The sequence below is a fragment of the Anthonomus grandis genome, chromosome 18 (genome assembly GCF_022605725.1).
Source record: "Anthonomus grandis grandis chromosome 18, icAntGran1.3, whole genome shotgun sequence".
NCBI lineage: Eukaryota > Metazoa > Arthropoda > Insecta > Coleoptera > Curculionidae > Anthonomus > Anthonomus grandis.
In genome coordinates this window covers 13,302,179-13,315,984 of record NC_065563.1, presented here as the reverse complement: position 1 = coordinate 13,315,984, position 13,806 = coordinate 13,302,179, and the positions used below count along the sequence as shown (strand labels likewise).

General features: G+C 40.4%; 1 protein-coding gene across 1 annotated transcript in view; it reads right to left on the bottom strand.

The window, feature by feature from the left end:
• Positions 1–13,781, bottom strand: part of LOC126746749 (protein bowel-like) — a 72,582-nt gene extending 58,801 nt beyond the window's left edge. The window contains exon 1 of the mRNA XM_050455084.1: positions 12,991–13,781. The gene's annotated coding sequence lies outside the window, so the exon portion shown is untranslated. The remainder of the gene's footprint in view (positions 1–12,990) is intronic.
• Between the last annotated feature and the right edge of the window lie 25 nt (positions 13,782–13,806).

The following is a 13,806-nucleotide window of genomic DNA, read 5'->3' as shown; positions in this document are numbered from 1 at the left end:
TAGAAGAGCTACGACCTTGCGGGTGGTCTCGTTGGATTCAGGATGACGAAACTAAGACATGGCCGTTGGAATTATCCCGATAGCTCCCATAGAAGCCGAGATATCGACCTTCAAAGTTTGGGTTTTTTCATTTTTCGGGTATACCCCCCCGTATCGAATTTTTTCACCAAAAATTGATTTTTTTCGAAATCAAACTAAGTATACCAGCGTCTTAATTGGGTCACCTAGATGCCGACAACACCGGGTTATAACAGGATCCGAGCAGAAATAAGGGAATGAGAGCACTTTGAAAATCCTAAAAAAGTCGTTTTCGACGTCCGTTTTTGAGGCCAAAAATGGGCATCAAAAATGCCATATCTCAGCTTCTAGAAGAGCTACGACCTTGCGGATGGTCTCGTTGGATTCAGGATGACGAAACTAAGACATAGCCGTTGGAATTATCCCGATAGCTCCCATAGAAGCCGAGATATCGACCTTCAAAGTTCGGGTTTTTTCATTTTTCGGGTATACCCCCCCGTATCGAATTTTTTCACCAAAAATTGTTTTTTTTCGAAATCAAACTAAGTATACCAGCGTCTTAATTGGGTCACCTAGATTACGAAAACACCGGGTTATAACAGGATCCGAGCAGAAATAAGGGAATGAGAGCACTTTGAAAATCCTAAAAAAGTCGTTTTCGACGTCCGTTTTTGAGGCCAAAAATGGGCATCAAAAATGCCATATCTCAGCTTCTAGAAGAGCTACGACCTTGCGGATGGTCTCGTTGGATTCAGGATGACGAAACTAAGACATAGCCGTTGGAATTATCCCGATAGCTCCCATAGAAGCCGAGATATCGACCTTCAAAGTTCGGGTTTTTTCATTTTTCGGGTATACCCCCCCGTATCGAATTTTTTCACCAAAAATTGATTTTTTTCGAAATCAAACTAAGTATACCAGCGTATTAATTGGGTCACCTAGATTACGAAAACACCGGGTTATAACAGGATCCGAGCAGAAATAAGGGAATGAGAGCACTTTGAAAATCCTGAAAAAGTCGTTTTCGACGTCCGTTTTTGAGGCCAAAAATGGGCATCAAAAATGCCATATCTCAGCTTCTAGAAGAGCTACGACCTTGCGGATGGTCTCATTGGATTCAGGATGACGAAACTAAGACATAGCCGTTGGAATTATCCCGATAGCTCCCATAGAAGCCGAGATATCGACCTTCAAAGTTCGGGTTTTTTCATTTTTCGGGTATACCCCCCCGTATCGAATTTTTTCACCAAAAATTGATTTTTTTCGAAATCAAACTAAGTATACCAGCGTATTAATTGGGTCACCTAGATTACGAAAACACCGGGTTATAACAGGATCCGAGCAGAAATAAGGGAATGAGAGCACTTTGAAAATCCTGAAAAAGTCGTTTTCGGCGTCCGTTTTTGAGGCCAAAAATGGGCATCAAAAATGCCATATCTCAGCTTCTAGAAGAGCTACGACCTTGCGGATGGTCTCGTTGGATTCAGGATGACGAAACTAAGACATGGCCGTTGGAATTATCCCGATAGCTCCCATAGAAGCCGAGATATCGACCTTCAAAGTTTGGGTTTTTTCATTTTTCGGGTATACCCCCCCGTATCGAATTTTTTCACCAAAAATTGATTTTTTTCGAAATCAAACTAAGTATACCAGCGTCTTAATTGGGTCACCTAGATGCCGAAAACACCGGGTTATAACAGGATCCGAGCAGAAATAAGGGAATGAGAGCACTTTGAAAATCCTAAAAAAGTCGTTTTCGACGTCCGTTTTTGAGGCCAAAAATGGGCATCAAAAATGCCATATCTCAGCTTCTAGAAGAGCTACGACCTTGCGGATGGTCTCGTTGGATTCAGGATGACGAAACTAAGACATAGCCGTTGGAATTATCCCGATAGCTCCCATAGAAGCCGAGATATCGACCTTCAAAGTTCGGGTTTTTTCATTTTTCGGGTATACCCCCCCGTATCGAATTTTTTCACCAAAAATTGTTTTTTTTCGAAATCAAACTAAGTATACCAGCGTCTTAATTGGGTCACCTAGATTACGAAAACACCGGGTTATAACAGGATCCGAGCAGAAATAAGGGAATGAGAGCACTTTGAAAATCCTGAAAAAGTCGTTTTCGACGTCCGTTTTTGAAGCCAAAAATGGGCATCAAAAATGCCATATCTCAGCTTCTAGAAGAGCTACGACCTTGCGGGTGGTCTCGTTGGATTCAGGATGACGAAACTAAGACATAGCCGTTGGAATTATCCCGATAGCTCCCATAGAAGCCGAGATATCGACCTTCAAAGTTTGGGTTTTTTCATTTTTCGGGTATACCCCCCCGTATCGAATTTTTTCACCAAAAATTGTTTTTTTTCGAAATCAAACTAAGTATACCAGCGTCTTAATTGGGTCACCTAGATTACGAAAACACCGGGTTATAACAGGATCCGAGCAGAAATAAGGGAATGAGAGCACTTTGAAAATCCTGAAAAAGTCGTTTTCGACGTCCGTTTTTGAAGCCAAAAATGGGCATCAAAAATGCCATATCTCAGCTTCTAGAAGAGCTACGACCTTGCGGGTGGTCTCGTTGGATTCAGGATGACGAAACTAAGACATAGCCGTTGGAATTATCCCGATAGCTCCCATAGAAGCCGAGATATCGACCTTCAAAGTTCGGGTTTTTTCATTTTTCGGGTATACCCCCCCGTATCGAATTTTTTCACCAAAAATTGTTTTTTTTCGAAATCAAACTAAGTATACCAGCGTCTTAATTGGGTCACCTAGATTACGAAAACACCGGGTTATAACAGGATCCGAGCAGAAATAAGGGAATGAGAGCACTTTGAAAATCCTGAAAAAGTCGTTTTCGACGTCCGTTTTTGAGGCCAAAAATGGGCATCAAAAATGCCATATCTCAGCTTCTAGAAGAGCTACGACCTTGCGGATGGTCTCGTTGGATTCAGGATGACGAAACTAAGACATAGCCGTTGGAATTATCCCGATAGCTCCCATAGAAGCCGAGATATCGACCTTCAAAGTTTGGGTTTTTTCATTTTTCAAGTATACCCCCCCGTATCGAATTTTTTCACCAAAAATTGATTTTTTTCGAAATCAAACTAAGTATACCAGCGTCTTAATTGGGTCACCTAGATGCCGAAAACACCGGGTTATAACAGGATCCGAGCAGAAATAAGGGAATGAGAGCACTTTGAAAATCCTAAAAAAGTCGTTTTCGACGTCCGTTTTTGAGGCCAAAAATGGGCATCAAAAATGCCATATCTCAGCTTCTAGAAGAGCTACGACCTTGCGGATGGTCTCGTTGGATTCAGGATGACGAAACTAAGACATAGCCGTTGGAATTATCCCGATAGCTCGCATAGAAGCCGAGATATCGACCTTCAAAGTTTGGGTTTTTTCATTTTTCGGGTATACCCCCCCGTATCGAATTTTTTCACCAAAAATTGTTTTTTTTCGAAATCAAACTAAGTATACCAGCGTCTTAATTGGGTCACCTAGATGCCGAAAACACCAAGTTATAACAGGATCCGAGCAGAAATAAGGGAATGAGAGCACTTTGAAAATCCTGAAAAAGTCGTTTTCGACGTCCGTTTTTGAGGCCAAAAATGGGCATCAAAAATGCCATATCTCAGCTTCTAGAAGAGCTACGACCTTGCGGATGGTCTCGTTGGATTCAGGATGACGAAACTAAGACATAGCCGTTGGAATTATCCCGATAGCTCCCATAGAAGCCGAGATATCGACCTTCAAAGTTCGGGTTTTTTCATTTTTCGGGTATACCCCCCCGTATCGAATTTTTTCACCAAAAATTGATTTTTTTCGAAATCAAACTAAGTATACCAGCGTCTTAATTGGGTCACCTAGATTACGAAAACACCGGGTTATAACAGGATCCGAGCAGAAATAAGGGAATGAGAGCACTTTGAAAATCCTAAAAAAGTCGTTTTCGACGTCCGTTTTTGAGGCCAAAAATGGGCATCAAAAATGCCATATCTCAGCTTCTAGAAGAGCTACGACCTTGCGGGTGGTCTCGTTGGATTCAGGATGACGAAACTAAGACATAGCCGTTGGAATTATCCCGATAGCTCCCATAGAAGCCGAGATATCGACCTTCAAAATTTGGGTTTTTTCATTTTTCGGGTATACCCCCCCGTATCGAATTTTTTCACCAAAAATTGTTTTTTTTCGAAATCAAACTAAGTATACCAGCGTCTTAATTGGGTCACCTAGATGCCGAAAACACCGGGTTATAACAGGATCCGAGCAGAAATAAGGGAATGAGAGCACTTTGAAAATCCTAAAAAAGTCGTTTTCGACGTCCGTTTTTGAGGCCAAAAATGGGCATCAAAAATGCCATATCTCAGCTTCTAGAAGAGCTACGACCTTGCGGGTGGTCTCGTTGGATTCAGGATGACAAAACTAAGACATAGCCGTTGGAATTATCCCGATAGCTCCCATAGAAGCCGAGATATCGACCTTCAAAGTTTGGGTTTTTTCATTTTTCAAGTATACCCCCCCGTATCGAATTTTTTCACCAAAAATTGATTTTTTTCGAAATCAAACTAAGTATACCAGCGTCTTAATTGGGTCACCTAGATGCCGAAAACACCGGGTTATAACAGGATCCGAGCAGAAATAAGGGAATGAGAGCACTTTGAAAATCCTAAAAAAGTCGTTTTCGACGTCCGTTTTTGAGGCCAAAAATGGGCATCAAAAATGCCATATCTCAGCTTCTAGAAGAGCTACGACCTTGCGGATGGTCTCGTTGGATTCAGGATGACGAAACTAAGACATAGCCGTTGGAATTATCCCGATAGCTCCCATAGAAGCCGAGATATCGACCTTCAAAGTTTGGGTTTTTTCATTTTTCAAGTATACCCCCCCGTATCGAATTTTTTCACCAAAAATTGATTTTTTTCGAAATCAAACTAAGTATACCAGCGTCTTAATTGGGTCACCTAGATGCCGAAAACACCGGGTTATAACAGGATCCGAGCAGAAATAAGGGAATGAGAGCACTTTGAAAATCCTAAAAAAGTCGTTTTCGACGTCCGTTTTTGAGGCCAAAAATGGGCATCAAAAATGCCATATCTCAGCTTCTAGAAGAGCTACGACCTTGCGGATGGTCTCGTTGGATTCAGGATGACGAAACTAAGACATAGCCGTTGGAATTATCCCGATAGCTCCCATAGAAGCCGAGATATCGACCTTCAAAGTTTGGGTTTTTTCATTTTTCAAGTATACCCCCCCGTATCGAATTTTTTCACCAAAAATTGATTTTTTTCGAAATCAAACTAAGTATACCAGCGTCTTAATTGGGTCACCTAGATGCCGAAAACACCGGGTTATAACAGGATCCGAGCAGAAATAAGGGAATGAGAGCACTTTGAAAATCCTAAAAAAGTCGTTTTCGACGTCCGTTTTTGAGGCCAAAAATGGGCATCAAAAATGCCATATCTCAGCTTCTAGAAGAGCTACGACCTTGCGGGTGGTCTCGTTGGATTCAGGATGACGAAACTAAGACATAGCCGTTGGAATTATCCCGATAGCTCCCATAGAAGCCGAGATATCGACCTTCAAAGTTCGGGTTTTTTCATTTTTCGGGTATACCCCCCCGTATCGAATTTTTTCACCAAAAATTGATTTTTTTCGAAATCAAACTAAGTATACCAGCGTCTTAATTGGGTCACCTAGATTACGAAAACACCGGGTTATAACAGGATCCGAGCAGAAATAAGGGAATGAGAGCACTTTGAAAATCCTAAAAAAGTCGTTTTCGACGTCCGTTTTTGAGGCCAAAAATGGGCATCAAAAATGCCATATCTCAGCTTCTAGAAGAGCTACGACCTTGCGGATGGTCTCGTTGGATTCAGGATGACGAAACTAAGACATAGCCGTTGGAATTATCCCGATAGCTCCCATAGAAGCCGAGATATCGACCTTCAAAATTTGGGTTTTTTCATTTTTCGGGTATACCCCCCCGTATCGAATTTTTTCACCAAAAATTGTTTTTTTTCGAAATCAAACTAAGTATACCAGCGTCTTAATTGGGTCACCTAGATGCCGAAAACACCGGGTTATAACAGGATCCGAGCAGAAATAAGGGAATGAGAGCACTTTGAAAATCCTAAAAAAGTCGTTTTCGACGTCCGTTTTTGAGGCCAAAAATGGGCATCAAAAATGCCATATCTCAGCTTCTAGAAGAGCTACGACCTTGCGGGTGGTCTCGTTGGATTCAGGATGACAAAACTAAGACATAGCCGTTGGAATTATCCCGATAGCTCCCATAGAAGCCGAGATATCGACCTTCAAAGTTTGGGTTTTTTCATTTTTCAAGTATACCCCCCCGTATCGAATTTTTTCACCAAAAATTGATTTTTTTCGAAATCAAACTAAGTATACCAGCGTCTTAATTGGGTCACCTAGATGCCGAAAACACCGGGTTATAACAGGATCCGAGCAGAAATAAGGGAATGAGAGCACTTTGAAAATCCTAAAAAAGTCGTTTTCGACGTCCGTTTTTGAGGCCAAAAATGGGCATCAAAAATGCCATATCTCAGCTTCTAGAAGAGCTACGACCTTGCGGATGGTCTCGTTGGATTCAGGATGACGAAACTAAGACATAGCCGTTGGAATTATCCCGATAGCTCGCATAGAAGCCGAGATATCGACCTTCAAAGTTTGGGTTTTTTCATTTTTCAAGTATACCCCCCCGTATCGAATTTTTTCACCAAAAATTGATTTTTTTCGAAATCAAACTAAGTATACCAGCGTCTTAATTGGGTCACCTAGATGCCGAAAACACCAAGTTATAACAGGATCCGAGCAGAAATAAGGGAATGAGAGCACTTTGAAAATCCTGAAAAAGTCGTTTTCGACGTCCGTTTTTGAGGCCAAAAATGGGCATCAAAAATGCCATATCTCAGCTTCTAGAAGAGCTACGACCTTGCGGGTGGTCTCGTTGGATTCAGGATGACGAAACTAAGACATAGCCGTTGGAATTATCCCGATAGCTCCCATAGAAGCCGAGATATCGACCTTCAAAATTTGGGTTTTTTCATTTTTCGGGTATACCCCCCCGTATCGAATTTTTTCACCAAAAATTGTTTTTTTTCGAAATCAAACTAAGTATACCAGCGTCTTAATTGGGTCACCTAGATGCCGAAAACACCGGGTTATAACAGGATCCGAGCAGAAATAAGGGAATGAGAGCACTTTGAAAATCCTAAAAAAGTCGTTTTCGACGTCCGTTTTTGAGGCCAAAAATGGGCATCAAAAATGCCATATCTCAGCTTCTAGAAGAGCTACGACCTTGCGGGTGGTCTCGTTGGATTCAGGATGACAAAACTAAGACATAGCCGTTGGAATTATCCCGATAGCTCCCATAGAAGCCGAGATATCGACCTTCAAAGTTTGGGTTTTTTCATTTTTCAAGTATACCCCCCCGTATCGAATTTTTTCACCAAAAATTGATTTTTTTCGAAATCAAACTAAGTATACCAGCGTCTTAATTGGGTCACCTAGATGCCGAAAACACCGGGTTATAACAGGATCCGAGCAGAAATAAGGGAATGAGAGCACTTTGAAAATCCTAAAAAAGTCGTTTTCGACGTCCGTTTTTGAGGCCAAAAATGGGCATCAAAAATGCCATATCTCAGCTTCTAGAAGAGCTACGACCTTGCGGATGGTCTCGTTGGATTCAGGATGACGAAACTAAGACATAGCCGTTGGAATTATCCCGATAGCTCCCATAGAAGCCGAGATATCGACCTTCAAAGTTTGGGTTTTTTCATTTTTCAAGTATACCCCCCCGTATCGAATTTTTTCACCAAAAATTGATTTTTTTCGAAATCAAACTAAGTATACCAGCGTCTTAATTGGGTCACCTAGATGCCGAAAACACCAAGTTATAACAGGATCCGAGCAGAAATAAGGGAATGAGAGCACTTTGAAAATCCTAAAAAAGTCGTTTTCGACGTCCGTTTTTGAGGCCAAAAATGGGCATCAAAAATGCCATATCTCAGCTTCTAGAAGAGCTACGACCTTGCGGATGGTCTCGTTGGATTCAGGATGACGAAACTAAGACATAGCCGTTGGAATTATCCCGATAGCTCCCATAGAAGCCGAGATATCGACCTTCAAAGTTCGGGTTTTTTCATTTTTCGGGTATACCCCCCCGTATCGAATTTTTTCACCAAAAATTGATTTTTTTCGAAATCAAACTAAGTATACCAGCGTCTTAATTGGGTCACCTAGATTACGAAAACACCGGGTTATAACAGGATCCGAGCAGAAATAAGGGAATGAGAGCACTTTGAAAATCCTAAAAAAGTCGTTTTCGACGTCCGTTTTTGAGGCCAAAAATGGGCATCAAAAATGCCATATCTCAGCTTCTAGAAGAGCTACGACCTTGCGGGTGGTCTCGTTGGATTCAGGATGACGAAACTAAGACATAGCCGTTGGAATTATCCCGATAGCTCCCATAGAAGCCGAGATATCGACCTTCAAAGTTCGGGTTTTTTCATTTTTCGGGTATACCCCCCCGTATCGATTTTTTCCACCAAAAATTGATTTTTTTTGAAATCAAACCAAGTATACCAGCGTGTTATTTGGGTCACCTAGATTACGAAAACACCGGGTTATAACAGGATCCGAGCAGAACTAAGGGAATGAGAGCACTTTGAAAATCCTGAAAAAGTCGTTTTCGACGTCCGTTTTTGAGGCCAAAAATGGGCATCAAAAATGCCATATCTCAGCTTCTAGAAGAGCTACGACCTTGCGGGTGGTCTCGTTGGATTCAGGATGACGAAACTAAGACATAGCCGTTGGAATTATCCCGATAGCTCCCATAGAAGCCGAGATATCGACCTTCAAAGTTTGGGTTTTTTCATTTTTCAGGTATACCCCCCCGTATCGAATTTTTTCACCAAAAATTGATTTTTTTCGAAATCAAACTAAGTATACCAGCGTATTAATTGGGTCACCTAGATTACGAAAACACCGGGTTATAACAGGATCCGAGCAGAAATAAGGGAATGAGAGCACTTTGAAAATCCTAAAAAAGTCGTTTTCGACGTCCGTTTTTGAGGCCAAAAATGGGCATCAAAAATGCCATATCTCAGCTTCTAGAAGAGCTACGACCTTGCGGATGGTCTCGTTGGATTCAGGATGACGAAACTAAGACATAGCCGTTGGAATTATCCCGATAGCTCCCATAGAAGCCGAGATATCGACCTTCAAAGTTTGGGTTTTTTCATTTTTCAAGTATACCCCCCCGTATCGAATTTTTTCACCAAAAATTGATTTTTTTCGAAATCAAACTAAGTATACCAGCGTCTTAATTGGGTCACCTAGATGCCGAAAACACCAAGTTATAACAGGATCCGAGCAGAAATAAGGGAATGAGAGCACTTTGAAAATCCTAAAAAAGTCGTTTTCGACGTCCGTTTTTGAGGCCAAAAATGGGCATCAAAAATGCCATATCTCAGCTTCTAGAAGAGCTACGACCTTGCGGATGGTCTCGTTGGATTCAGGATGACGAAACTAAGACATAGCCGTTGGAATTATCCCGATAGCTCCCATAGAAGCCGAGATATCGACCTTCAAAGTTCGGGTTTTTTCATTTTTCGGGTATACCCCCCCGTATCGAATTTTTTCACCAAAAATTGATTTTTTTCGAAATCAAACTAAGTATACCAGCGTCTTAATTGGGTCACCTAGATTACGAAAACACCGGGTTATAACAGGATCCGAGCAGAAATAAGGGAATGAGAGCACTTTGAAAATCCTAAAAAAGTCGTTTTCGACGTCCGTTTTTGAGGCCAAAAATGGGCATCAAAAATGCCATATCTCAGCTTCTAGAAGAGCTACGACCTTGCGGGTGGTCTCGTTGGATTCAGGATGACGAAACTAAGACATAGCCGTTGGAATTATCCCGATAGCTCCCATAGAAGCCGAGATATCGACCTTCAAAGTTCGGGTTTTTTCATTTTTCGGGTATACCCCCCCGTATCGATTTTTTCCACCAAAAATTGATTTTTTTTGAAATCAAACCAAGTATACCAGCGTGTTATTTGGGTCACCTAGATTACGAAAACACCGGGTTATAACAGGATCCGAGCAGAACTAAGGGAATGAGAGCACTTTGAAAATCCTGAAAAAGTCGTTTTCGACGTCCGTTTTTGAGGCCAAAAATGGGCATCAAAAATGCCATATCTCAGCTTCTAGAAGAGCTACGACCTTGCGGGTGGTCTCGTTGGATTCAGGATGACGAAACTAAGACATAGCCGTTGGAATTATCCCGATAGCTCCCATAGAAGCCGAGATATCGACCTTCAAAGTTTGGGTTTTTTCATTTTTCAGGTATACCCCCCCGTATCGAATTTTTTCACCAAAAATTGATTTTTTTCGAAATCAAACTAAGTATACCAGCGTATTAATTGGGTCACCTAGATTACGAAAACACCGGGTTATAACAGGATCCGAGCAGAAATAAGGGAATGAGAGCACTTTGAAAATCCTAAAAAAGTCGTTTTCGACGTCCGTTTTTGAGGCCAAAAATGGGCATCAAAAATGCCATATCTCAGCTTCTAGAAGAGCTACGACCTTGCGGGTGGTCTCGTTGGATTCAGGATGACGAAACTAAGACATAGCCGTTGGAATTATCCCGATAGCTCCCATAGAAGCCGAGATATCGACCTTCAAAGTTCGGGTTTTTTCATTTTTCGGGTATACCCCCCCGTATCGATTTTTTCCACCAAAAATTGATTTTTTTTGAAATCAAACCAAGTATACCAGCGTGTTATTTGGGTCACCTAGATTACGAAAACACCGGGTTATAACAGGATCCGAGCAGAACTAAGGGAATGAGAGCACTTTGAAAATCCTGAAAAAGTCGTTTTTGAGGCCAAAAATGGGCTCCAAAAATTTAAAGTGTTAACTTTACGAATATGAAAATTTCAATTTATTTATTTTTTATTGTCCAATAACCTTAAAAAAATTGTATGTAAAATTAATATTAAAAAATAAAATAAAAAAATGACCACTGTGTTTGAACGCTCTTAATATGGTCAAATTTATAAAAGACGCTAAACTCTTAGATTAAATATATAAAATTATGCCAATAAAGAAGTAAACAATATTGTAGACAATAGTGCGGAAAAAAATATCTTCTCTGCCAGTGGCGTCCCTTGAATATTTTTAGTAAAAAAATACTACGCCACTGCTTTTTCTTAAAATAAATGTAAGGAGTGTCACTGGACTTAGAACTTGATTCCCTATTAAATTATAAATAAATATATACTTAGATTTACCGTTTCTGATGAGAGTGAAAAAAAAAGTTAGTATTATGCTTAAGACGACATAGAAAATTATGGCGGATTTAAAAACACCATAAAACATCAAAATAAGTAAGGCAGCAATAATTTAACCAAATATTGACACGACAATTTATATGTAATAAAAGTTACGCAAATCACTTAATTGATTAATACGGGGCACGTAATTTTATTAATTCTCGAATAAATAGTTAAAAACGTATTAAATTATTTCTTCAAAAAAACTTAATAACATTTTACTTAGTTACTTAAGCGCATGTTGACTTATCTATTAAAAGTATACCCATATTTACCGATGGCTTTCTACGAAACCCAAGTAATACCCGTTTGGTGATGTTTATATAAGGAATACTTTGGCTTAAACATATAGAAACCAGCCCGAAAAACGTCTGTTTACCATGATTAAATAAAACGTGGTTATGTCTTCTTTGCTTCATCGGCTCGGACATGTTGGTTGGTGCTCAATTGTTTTCTTGACCCTACAGTAAGAATTTTATACAGACTCAAAAAAAAACAAAACAAATGCGCTACCTGTAACCGAGGTCTGCACAAGAAACACTAAAACAACATTAAAAGTGCTGTTAAAAGGATTTTAGAACAGTCGTAAAAGTAAATTGCCCCCGCTGGTTAATGCTAAACGATATTTATGTACAGTTTAAGGCAATAATTAAGATCGTTATTAATTCAAAAATATCTATACATATATCAGTGTTAGACGACCAGTCTGGCCATTTGCAAATCTTTATCGGCGGTTTTTATGTTGCTCGCCCACACGTTTATGCAAAACGCTCCGCCAGAAGTCGGAATTAACAGTTACAACCACGGATTTACAACGTACTACCGTTTAATAGCTTTCAAGACGGGCCCATAAATGTACATATCATTAATTTTTTTCCAACATACATTTTCGATTGTTTTCACATTAACGCGGCGACGCCATCTTGAGAAATAATGAGAAAAATATTATTTTTCAAAAATGATCTAAAAGTCAGTACGTCGATGGTGGATAAGGTTAATGTTACCATAGCAACGGGGCACGGGCCTTAGTTACCGACCATCGACGTTCTGACTTATAGCTGAAAATTCTTATTAAAATTAAAAATGTTTTCGCATGTTTCGTCATTTTAAGGCGTTCATATACAGGGTGTCTCTAAAAGGTCCGTACAACTTCGTTTTTTAGTTATAGGATGAAAAAATTAAAATTAATGAATTGAAAAATTGGTAACTGGGGGTTTTTTGGTATAATATGAGAAACTCGAAAATGTTTTTTTTTTTTACTGTGGCCGATAGAGGGCGCTTCATATAGACAAAGATGTCGAAGTCGGCGTATACCAAATTATCAAACGTACGGACTCTTCAGATGGAGGAACAAATTTTGGAAAGAATCCATGGAAATCTTACATGAAGTAACAGATGCTTACACTTAGAAGGCACCTGGATTTAACAACTTCTGTCAATTTGTCATTAAAAACAGACAACTAAATTTAATTTGTTTACAGATGAAGTATGCTTTACCATAAGTGGTGTAACTAATTTCCATATAATGAACCTGTTTACGTTAATGAGAATCCCAGTGCCACTAAAGTAACTCATGATTGGGGTGGTGATGGGGAGAATATAAATAACTTACCTAAGAGAACCGAATTCTAAATCCTCTTATAGTTTATCCCTTGAACCGTAAGTCATTTTAGCACAAGAAAATCCACAATACAACGCACGCTCATCGATACAAACTGACCTAAAGAAAGTCTAATAATCGTCCATAGTGGGTGCCACAATGGGCCCAAACGACCGTAAACAACCAAATCACGACGTCAGGTACCACCGAGCGAAAAAAATTCGACAAAAAAAAAAACGATGATTAAAAGGATTGACTTCAGGTAGTCAATGCACTTGGATGCAGTAGTTAGTAGTATAGAAGAAAAACGCGCGCAACCACCCGATATCAGTACTTTACTCCGACTGCGGAGCGAGAGACGCATACCGGTGGTTCTGCGGTACCGTCGGCCTACTACGATCGCTCTCTATCCCCTCGGCCAAAGTCGCCATTTCACTGTACATGAGCTACAGGGAAGACATTTTTTATAAAAATAAAAACACCCATAAACACATCTACTAGTAGTACTAGTCCAGGTGAGAATTACATCAAGAATTGCCCAACTACCTGACGTGTAGTTTTTGTACATATAGTTATCGTAGACTGCTCCCCAACTTGAACCTTGGGGAGTCTCTTTGGGAACTTCTCAATTCGGGAGGAGGCACTCTACCCCTTGTGTCTTGTAATGTAGTGATTTTAATTAATGGAATGTACTTTGGCCTGTGTAGAGTGTATGAGGCCGTAGACCCGGTGCACCTGAGAACCTGGTGGGGTCGGCGCGACCTCTTCGCCGCGGTGCAGCGGTAGCCACGACGGCCGGGCCTTCCACGGCAGCGGGAGCGTTATTCA